Below are 10,365 nucleotides of genomic sequence, written 5' to 3'. Positions count from 1 at the left end.
TTTGAATTTGGAATCTCCAAGAGAATATGTAACAACACAACATGTTTGTGTTTTTACATGCTTTAATAAATATACAGAACACTTAAAAAATGATTTTAAAACTTTGGGGGGGTTGTACGCAGCAAGGGCAAATGTCCAGCAAAATTACAAGAACTCTATGACCCCTAAATTCTGTGCTCATTTGGCGTGTGTGTGCATGTGTGCGGGTACACACTCAGGGAGCTGCAAGGACAGCAGGGAGTACTGGTGATGAGTGACTGAGAGGCCCTGAGACAGAGGACCCGCTAACTCCCCTGCACTTCTATCGGTTGTGCTTATCTAGCAAAGCACCAACCTCTTTAAATCCAAATTTCTGTCTACTCCCTACCTGCACCCAACCAGCTGATTGGAGCTGGGGAAAAATATCTAGTCTATGGGTGTCATTTTTAATTTATGACCATAAATCTCCACTGAGACCTTGAGAATGCTCAGTGAAACTATTCCCCCTTAAAGGATAAATTGAAGATAGGCTAATTGCAGGAGGTGCTTGATGTTAGAGTGGAGGGTATTCGCTGGTCACACGGTGGGCAAGCCTTGGGCAAGAGCATGAATCACTCAACTGTAGTACCAGAGAGTGCACATTCACTCTCTTATTTCCAAGGAAAACCATCTCCCCCATTCTTTCCTCCCTTCTAAACTCTGCTCACTCTTTCCACTCCTAAGCTGAGCTGATTTTATCTCTGATTTTCCTGAGAAAATCTGAGAAATCTAAAGAAAACTCCCTTATCTTCCTACCTGGAAGATCTGCACAACCACTTCTTCTTCACTGTATTTTCGCTCTACCCTCTTCTTTTTTATTTCCCATTAAAAATAATCCTTCCAGATTCACACAGTTTGTTAGCTGCTATTGCGTGATCCATTTTATAGCAACAGTCCTCCAAAGATTTACATATACTCACCCTCCCCATACTCACTTCCTATTCTCTCATCAACCCTCTCCGATCAGAGTTTCATTTCCACTACCCCATGAGAATTGCTCTAGTAAGCACTCTCTGATCTCCATCTTTGAAACCCAATGGGCAAGCTACAGTGTTATTTTTCTAGAGCTCTTAATAACATTTACCACCATTCATCTGTCACCTTTTAAAAATATTTTCTTTATTTGGCTCTGGGCAACAACACTCTTCAGAATCCTGCAAATTTTTTCTCTTAGTTCATTGGCAGCTACTTTTCAGGTCCCTTTTCTGAGAATCACTAAACATCGGAGCACTTGGCACACATCCCTGAGTCTTTCTTTTTCGTCTATGTGTGCTCATATTCTGCATGACCTGATCTAATTGCATAGCTTCAAATACATCTCTGTACTTGTAATTCCCTCTTTATGTCTCAAGCAGTCATTGTGTTCCTGAACCCAGACTTCAATAACTATAAACCCCTGCTTGTCTTTTTGTACGTGAATGTCTAATAGAGCTCTCTACCAAACTTTAGTATCCTAAACCCTTCCCCCCAAAAATCTGATAGTCCCTCAGTCTCAGTAAATACCTTCTATTTCACAGCCAGATAATGAGCAGTAAAATTATCTCAGTTTTCAAAAATATACTCTAAACTTGATTTCCACTCTCACTTCTTACACTGCTACTACAGTGTCCCAGACCACATCACCTGTCACCTGAAGCACTGTTACACTTTCAGCCCCAATTCAGTTAATTCATCACTACAACTTCACGTAACTCCACTAACTGAGGAGAAGATGTAACAGCGAAGCAAAGGCAGGAAAACAAACTTGGGAGCACGGGACAGGGTCATTTGTGGTGACATTTATTAACTTCTGATGTTATATGTATGAGAACTCAGGATGCAAGATTGTTTTCATGTCTTAAGTAACTTTAGATTAGAAGGTTTGGGGTATTTCAAACTCTACTACAAACCCTAGTAGAATATAAGACAAAAATTCCATTCAATGATGATTTTCGGTGTTCTAAGTGATTTGATTTAAGTTGTAGAGTTGTGTGGAAGAAATACTACTGCATTTATTTTACATTTAGGAAGACAAGGCCTCTGGGTTTAAATATAACAAGCAAGATGCAAAGGTGGGAAATCACTTTAAAAGTTGATACGAAGTACAGGCCATCAGTTGTTGGGGAAGGTCATTAAGAAGACGTGGGGGCTGGACTGCCTTGCAAAGTGGACCTGGGCAATTGGAGACTCCCACTCCCCCCACTGGGCTTGGAGCTTGTGCTTCCCTGTATTCCCCTCAGTAGAAGCTGTGCAAGGACACAGCCTTGAGATAGAAATGTGGTGATGAGACCATCTGGACTGGGCACATAACTAAACTCAGTTAAGGCCTCTATATAAACTTTTAAGATTTGGTGGATGGGTGCAGAAATCTACTTGTCTTATGGCCTTGTAAGTGCCCTTGCATATTAAACCTGCCACCTACCAACCTAGAATGATCTGCCTTTTTTCTTTGGTCCCTTCCTGCCCCTGAGAATGGGGCTGGTTTCAGGTTACACTGGAGAAGCTCCCAAAGAGCTTACCAACCCAATATCAATCTGTACATTTAATTAATACATTTCTATTTATTTAGAGTAACTTTTCCACTGTAAGGACTATAACTTCACACAGTTACACCCAGTATGTAATATGTGCATTCATAAAAAGCTCTTGATATCCAGACCCCTCTTCAATGACAATAATGGTTCCGATGCTGTCTACTCACATGCTCATATTTTCACACATTCTAGTTTATCCCGAGTGATCCGTCTCTCTACAGGAAATAAGTCAAGATAATGAGAAGTGCAAAGCTCTGTTTACTAGCTCTGATGAGGTTTTGCATGTTCAGGTGAATCATTCTGATGTCCGGCCCCGGACAGTGGTGAGGAAATCAAGGAAGGAGAGCTTCTGACAACATTGTCCGGGCACCTCTCAGTTGTGCCAGGTGTGTGGTCTGCTCTGAGAGCACTGAGTGAAGAACTCTAACTTTCCTTCTTGACTTTAATTTCCTCCTGTAATTGTAAATGATGTCTTTCATTTCGAACAGCTTTACTTCTCATATATTTTTCCTTGACCCCCTTAGACTAGAAAGTGGGAGGCGAGAAGCATGGAAGAAATAAAACTGAAAAACAAAGTGTGTGACAAGAACCACATTGCAGGTAACAGAATAGCATCAATAACATTGATGAGAAATGAGGACGTATTTGCTTTAAAAACTAACGAGGAGGGAATTCCATTATTGAAATACTTCATACCCATGGCTGTTCCTGTGTGTACTGTCAACATAAGCATTCAAACCTATAAAGAACTTTTATAAGCTTACTTGAGCCAAACTGATGACAATTGCTGGGAGGCAAAATCTTAATAGATTGAGAAAATGCTCCAGAGAATGGCAGTTTTGCAGCTTATTTTATGTATTATAACCAAAGGAGGAGGCATAAGGAAGGTCACGTGAAATCCATTGGTGATAGATTAGGGGGTGGGAGGAAATCACTGAGCCGGAGTAAAATGGAGAGACACGTGCTACTTTTACATTGGTGGGTATATGATAATTAAGAATTAACATTCACAGCACATAGAGGTGGTATGGGGGAACGAGACAACAGTGAGGGGTTCTGTGGTCACCTGCTCAAGTGCAGAGGTTGTGCCCTAAAGGGCCTGGAAAAGGGGATTACTCTGGCGTGCCAAGGGTATGTCATCTAGGATGCAAAAAAAACAACATCTTAGAGAGGCTCACTTTAGATAAAAATTTACCCTTGTCAAGGAATAAGTGTGAACACTTCCTTATAACTTTGTATATTAGTTAGTATTCTCCAGAGAAACAGAACTAAGAGGAGAATATATATATATAGACTGAGAAGTCCCATCATCTCATGATCTGCTGTCTGCAAGAAGGAAACCCAGGAAAGTCGGTGTTATAGTTCCAGCCTGAGCCCAAAGGCCTGAGAATCAGGGGCACTGATGGTATGAGTCCCAGTCTGAGGGCAGGCGTGACCAATATTCTAGCTTGAGCAGTCAGGCAGGGGGAGAGATGGGAGGGGAGAGAGAGAGAGAATGAGCACTGTTTTACTGAGGTCCTCCATGGATTGTGTGATGCACCCACAATGGGGAGGGCAATCGCTTTACCAGTCTGCAGATTCAAATGCTGATCTCTTCCAGAAACACTCTCAAAGATACAACCAGAAATAATGTTTTTCTGGATATCTAGGCACCCTGTGGCTTAGTCAGGTTAAACATAAAATTAGCCATCATACTTTGCAACTTAAAAATGGAATCAGAAGGTTTTGGTAATAAATGAGACAGAAATAAATAGTAATATTGATTAGGACTTATTCAATTACAAGTAACAGAAACAGTTTGAACTCTAGTAAAAACAACAAGATAATTAAAACTAAATAAAGCTAAAAGATGTATTGAAAAAAGAAAACCCTGGAGGTACATGAAGAAATAGATTTTAAGGCCCACACTGGGGAGCTCAGTTGGTTAGAGCGTTGTCCCAACGTGCCAAGGTCACTGGTTCCATTCCCCCGGTCAGGGCCCATTCGAGAATGGGCTAATGAATGCATACGGAAGTGAAACAACAAACCAATGTTCCTCTCTCCCCTTCTCCTCTATCTTTGTACAGTCAGTTAATAAAAAATATGAAAAAGAAATAGAAACAGGTCCCGAAAGCAGGAAAGCACTATTGTCTCCATAGACTCGAATTATGAAATTTCTGCAACAGGGGTCTCCTCTTTGCATCTCATCACTTCTTTTCTCTGAGTGCCACCTTCGTTCCCTCAGGCCTCTTTGGGTGAGAGTGGTGGCCTCCCGCATCACTGAGGATTCGTCCTTTTAGTGCGCATCCTGACAAGAAGAAGGTCTTTTCCATCAACTGCAACAGAAAATTCACCAGGGAAGGATTCCATTTAGCCTGGCCTGTGTCCCTTGCCCAACGCTTGGCTGTGTGTGGACTGAAGAGTGAGGTGCTATCATTGGCAGCCTTGTTCATATTGGCTCGTATCTGTCCTCCTATCTGGAGAATAGGAACCCCTGCTGCTGCAGAAGTGTAATTATTTGTTCATGGGTAACTTCCTCTTGCCTGTAAGGTAACACTGTATGGGTGGAATGAGCTTCTTGAAGTCAGGCTCTGGTTTCTGTATGTGCTATGGTGTAGAGAGAGGGGAACAAAAGAATGCTTGTGGGTGTGTATGAGGGAGAAAGGGAATAAGAAAGAAGGGCAAGGAGGAAGAGAAAGGGGAGAGAGAGAGAAGACGGTGAGACAATACCAATAAATGAAGGTGAGAGAAGAAGAAATTGGAAAAAAAACAAAGCAATAAGGATGTCTATGGAAATAAAGAAATGGTGGGGATGGAAAGAATATGAATTGTTCACAAATTCAAGATACAGGGCTGCCTCAGAGCTTTGGGTCCTTGGAAAGTTTTTGCTCCACTTTGAAAAACAAGGCTTTAGATTAAAAGCAATTTGGAGGAACAGGAATGAGATTTTACTAAAACAATTTTTGAATATTGCTGCCTGACTAGATATAATTGAAAATGGGTAAGCATTTTATAATGTGTAATGAAACATGCTGTAAACTCTACCCCTTTCAGCACAGTCTATTCCTCAACTACGAAGAGCAAAGCACCAAGTACATTTTGTGCCCTTGGCTTTAAAACCACACATGAAAGAGGGAGAAATGGCCTGAGGCCATGTAAAACCAGGACAACATATAAATCAGTCATCTCTTTCCAATTTAAATCAATTATAAGATCAACAAAACCATTCAAAGGGGTTGAGTTCATGCATCACTAATTGACTTAATTTCCACCTGTCTAATGGGTTCCTGAAGAAGATGCTAGACACACACTGACTTACTGGTTAATAGGAACGGAGTTTCCACAACTATAAATGTGTCGCCTCACAGCACGGAGACTAGAAATCTGTGTGGCATTTGGCTTTGTTGACATTTTGACAATGAAATATTTATGTACAAATGTACTTTGGAACATCCCGCAGCAAGATTTTGGGCAGAGCGTTCCTTTTCAAATGTCAGGCTTAATCTTACGACAAGTTTTGCATCACAACACTGCAGCAAAAACATGGGCACTGTTTCCTTATAACTGATTGTATGACTCCCAAAAATTATTGTTTGTAGTTCTGAAAATGTCTTTTTTCTCCAAAATGATTGTGCAATCCTTGAAAGCAGGGTGAATATTTAATCTTTCATATACTTAAAATTTTTTAGCATAGATCTAAGTGTATGGCATGTACTTAATCCATATTTGTGGACTTTATGTGGTTTGCCCTACCTTAACATGGTTGCCCTCAGGATGGTGTGGGTCAGCCTACAAAGTGATTTCCTTTCAGAATTTCAGATTCCCGAGCCCCTCTGACCTTAACATTCCTTCCAAACTCTCCAACACACTGTCTCCTGACTGTAATCTGGGCCAAAGCCTTGAGAAGAGCATATGAATATGTATGTCGTTGTTTGTCCTTTCTCCTATCTCTTTTTTTCTTTTTTGTTTATATGGCCATAATTTGTATTGTTTTGTTTTGCTGTGCCGAATCACTGAAACTTTTCATTATATTCTTGGAAAGATGTGGGGTTTTTTATGGCTTGCTACTTTCTGATAGTTGTATCCTTATTCCTGAATCCAGGCTCATGGCTCTGCATCATATTTTCATATCTAATTTGGTCAAGCAAGTCACACATCTGGGCCCAAAAATCAGGGTGGTGATGCTCTAGACTGAATTGTGTCCCCTCAAAATTCATATGTTGAACCCCTAACCCCTGATGCGACTGCATTAGAAGATAGGGACTTTACGGAGACAATTAAAGTTAAATCAGGTTATCAGGGTGAGACCCAGTCTGATCCAGTATTACCGGTGGCCTTATAAGAAGAAGAGAAAGAGACACCAAGGTACATACAAAGAGAGGAAAGGCCTTTGTGAGGGCACAGTGACAAGACAGCCACCCACAAGCCAAGGAGAGAGGCCTCAGGAAAAACCAAACCTGCCAGTACCTTGATCTTGGACTTCCAGCCTCCAGAACTGTGAGAAATAAATTTCAATTATTTCAGCCTCCCAGTCTATATGGCATTTTGATATGGCAGTCCTAGCAGACTAATACAGGTGGGATGAACAAAATTTCAGAGCAAATAATGCCATCAATTACAATCTCTAAAGGTTGTTTTTAGAATATATTTTTTCAGCATAACATAATATGAAGTATAATATACATGGAGAAAAGTGGAAAGTCATGAGTGTAAAGTATGATAATTTTTCTCTGAAGTGAACACACGTGTTTACCATCAAGATCAAAATATAGAGTACTGTGTATGTGTGTATGTTGTGAGAAAGCAATCAATTCATTTTTTTTCTTGGTGGTTACCCAATAAATTCAGCAAAACTTACTGGAAAGTTGTGTGTTATTATTCCTCATGCCAACTTTACTATAAATCAAATTCTAACTTTATATAGTTCTTTTTGGATGACATGTTCTATTTGGTTGCTCTATTTGTGCCGATACCACATAGTCTTAATTACTGTAGTCTTACCAATGTATGTTCTTCAAGATTGTCTTAGGTGTCCACACTTCTTTGCCCTTTTTATGAATATTTGAGAATCAGCATGTAAATTCCCATATGACAAGTAGCTTGGATTTTGATTGGGGTGTTACTGAATCCATACACTCAGAGAGGCATAATATCTTTACAATACTGAGTTTTCTGATTCACAAATGTTTTATCTTTTCATTTATTTATATCTTAATTTAACTCAATATTTGTAACTTTATGTGTAGAGGTCTTACAGATATTGCATTCTCTATACCTAGATATTTGATAGTTTCATACTATTTTAAGTGATGCCATTAAAAAATTAAAATTATCTGTAGAGTCTTGGATTTTTCTAAGAGCATGCAATAAATTACAAGTTATGTTTGTTCGGTTGGTTTTTGTATTATCCCGTAGCCTAGATTCTTCAGTATAATATTGAGTGGAAGGAATAGTAGTGGTGAGAGATGTCTCATTCACAATTTCAGGAGGCAAGGTCTTAAAAGGTCACCATCAAGTCAAATATGATTTGCTGTTTGTTTAGTAGATTCTTTATACATTAATAAACTCCACACTTTGCTAATAGTTTTTGCCGTGAGTGAATTTTGTTAAATGATTCTTGAATTTACTGACCTTTATTGGCATAAATATATAATTATGAGTAATCTAATGAGCAATATATTGATTAACATTGTAAATATTAACTACCTCTAATCCTTGGAATAAAATCCCCATGAAGATGAGATATTATACTATTTATACTTTGTTGGTTTTGAGCTGATAACATGTCAAAAATTTGTATTCATAAGAAAATTCATGAGAATGAAGATAGTTTATTGCATATACTCATATTTCTGCTCTTTCCATTTTTATTTATTTCCTGATGCTCCAAGATTCTTTTATCATTTACTTTCTGTTTAAAGAATTCCTTTTAGCCATTTTTATCCTGGTTGGATTCATATGACTTAAAGTAATTCTTATTTTACTAATGTTTTACAGTAAGTTTGGGGAATAAAGACAGGGATGGAAAGGGAAAGGAAGAATAGAAATGTATCTTTCAAGTTCCTTGGACACTGACACATGTGCTAAGATAAGGAAGTTCAGTAAAAATATCACGAACTTATCACCACAGAGCCCTTAACAGAGAGATGTGACAGAAACACGGCAACTCCTTAGCTCTGGTGGAAGAGACTCTGACAGAAAAGCCTGCATCAAACTTGGCACACGTGGAGGACGGGGCCGTGCAGCTGCTGCACAGGTGGGCGGATGAGAAGTTAGTGCTCCGGCACCCACTTGCTGGCATGTGAGTAGGAGCATGCGTGTCCCTTCGCTGGTCTGAGTATATCCCTCTCCAGAAGGGAAGGGGTTGCCTACCAATCATGCAGCAATGGGCAAACTGCTGGGCAAGACTTAGAAAAGAGAACGATTTCTTTTTTATATATGCTGGTGGTGTTGATTGACCAGGCTAACTTCTTTTACTTTTGGTCAATAGAACTGTGTCTTGATGATAAAGTAATGTACACTTAGCACTCTGCAAAGACGTAGGAGAGTGAAAGCAAGGCCCCTTTGTGGATTCGGTCTGAGTGCAAGGGTATGAGAAAGTCAATTCTGCATCATCACGAATGAAGTGACGCAGAAAAATGAGACCTTGGCTTTTTCCACCCATGTAATTTCTTACCTCTTCTAGTTTATACAACCATTAAATCTGATGTCAGCTTAATCCCAGTTTGGGATAACTATGACTGTGCTTCTAAAGTCAAGGCGAAAAGCTATATTCCTAACAAAGCAGTTTTTTTCCCCTGATAAAATGGATTTGAGTAATGTGAAAGCCTAATATCTAGGGACTTTTTCATTATTTTTTTTATTGGGGGCAAACCTTAAAACTTATCACTGCCATTTTTTTTAAGCTACAGAATTACAAGATATGAAACGGGCAGGGAGAAGTCATTATCCCAAATACAGAAATGGTCAACATGCAACTAGTTCTCCCATTGAGCAAAGAAAGCTAAAGGGGACACGTTCTGAGAAAACCCTAAGTGTGTTTACAAGGGAAGAATACTACACTAGTCTATTTTTTTCTTTTTCCCGAATGAAAGAAAAGAATACATGGACTTGAGGATGGGTGGGTGGAGTGAAAGTAACCATTAAACAGACACCTATCATTTGTGAAACAGTTCTGTCCGAGTGGTGTGGACCATTGGTTTATCTTTGGCAGTGATTTTATATTTTAAGTATCCAGTGAGATTATATAGCTGGTAATGGCTGGGTATGGTTACTGAATATAGGTTTTAATGTCAATTCTCAACAAATGACAATGATCACAGATTTAACACCTTAGATTACACCGCCACCCCTGCCTGCACCCGGCACCTGGATCATCGATTGCTGTGCAGCCTGAGCTGTGGGCGAGAAAGCTGTATTAGAGCGAGACCCTCTCTGTGATGGCGAGGACTGCAGTTTGTTCTGATACAGAGCATGGCTTTCTCATTAGAGAAAATAAGTAGTCATGCTAAATATGAGACTGAAGAAACTTTGAAGAAGTGGTAACAGGTGTTTTGGTTCAGGAATAGGCTGTTTAACAAGTCAACTGCATATCCTTCTCTCCTAAGCATTAGCTTGTTTTTAAGCAACAAAATTATATATTTTTAGCTTGAAATGGTGCTTTCTTCACATTTGACTTCTCGGTTATCTTAGTTGATATTACTGGCCCCTCTAATATTTCTTCAAAACTTTCACCTTCCTGGGAGATTTTCTTAGAGGCTACTAAAGTTCTGCTTCCAGCTGTTGGAACTCGTGATGCGGGCGTTGAGGCCCCGCAGCTGCTCCTTGTTGGTGCGGATGATCAAAAGCATCCGTG

This window comes from Desmodus rotundus, chromosome 1 (genome assembly GCF_022682495.2).
Source record: "Desmodus rotundus isolate HL8 chromosome 1, HLdesRot8A.1, whole genome shotgun sequence".
Classification (NCBI taxonomy): domain Eukaryota; kingdom Metazoa; phylum Chordata; class Mammalia; order Chiroptera; family Phyllostomidae; genus Desmodus; species Desmodus rotundus.
This window is presented reverse-complemented; position numbering follows the sequence as displayed.